Here is a 793-nt window from a genome sequence, read left to right as displayed (position 1 = left end):
ATTTACGACAATATGTGCCTTCGGCAAAACAATTGCTCCTGCAAAGCAAATTTATTAAAATTTGGGATTTGCGGAGGGTCAAAGTTGATAACAAAAACAGGATAGTGAAAACGGTAAGAGCTGTTAAGCTATGACGAGGCGAGGTGGCGAACACTGGAGAAACAAACTTTGACAGGAGACAGACAAGGATGCGTCTGATCTCTTGTAGCTGATCGGAAGAAAAGAAAGAAACTCAAGTTAAGAAAACAAAGATGGCCGATGGTCCCGTGTGAGCAACGAGAGAGTAAAGGAGGATGAGAGAGGGACAGATAGAGAACAGTGAAGGGGAGAGGAAAAGAATTAGAGAAACGATGAGAGAGAGAGAAGAACGAAAGGGGGAGAAGAAGAGAATAAACGAATTAGAGAAGGGATGAGAGAGGAAGCGAAAGAGAAATAAAACTTACTTGGGCATGGATCGGTGGCGTTCAATCATATAATAATATAAATAATATATATATATATATATTTGCATGTATACATATATATGTACATACACATGCATATATGGGTACAGGACGTCAGAGAACGTAAACAACATGAAATACGAAATACGAAAACCTGGAATATGAACTATTTTTGCGAACAACGAAAGAAACAAATGAAAAACCAGACAAGCAACATAAAGAACGACCCTTGAACAGTTGTCAGCTGCTTTATCTACTCCACATTTCGATCATTATATATGTGTGTGTGTGTACGTATGTATGTTTGTGTGTGTGTATATATATATCATTATACATATATATATATATAT

The sequence above is a fragment of the Octopus bimaculoides genome, chromosome 3, assembly GCF_001194135.2.
Source record: "Octopus bimaculoides isolate UCB-OBI-ISO-001 chromosome 3, ASM119413v2, whole genome shotgun sequence".
NCBI lineage: Eukaryota > Metazoa > Mollusca > Cephalopoda > Octopoda > Octopodidae > Octopus > Octopus bimaculoides.
This window is presented reverse-complemented; position numbering follows the sequence as displayed.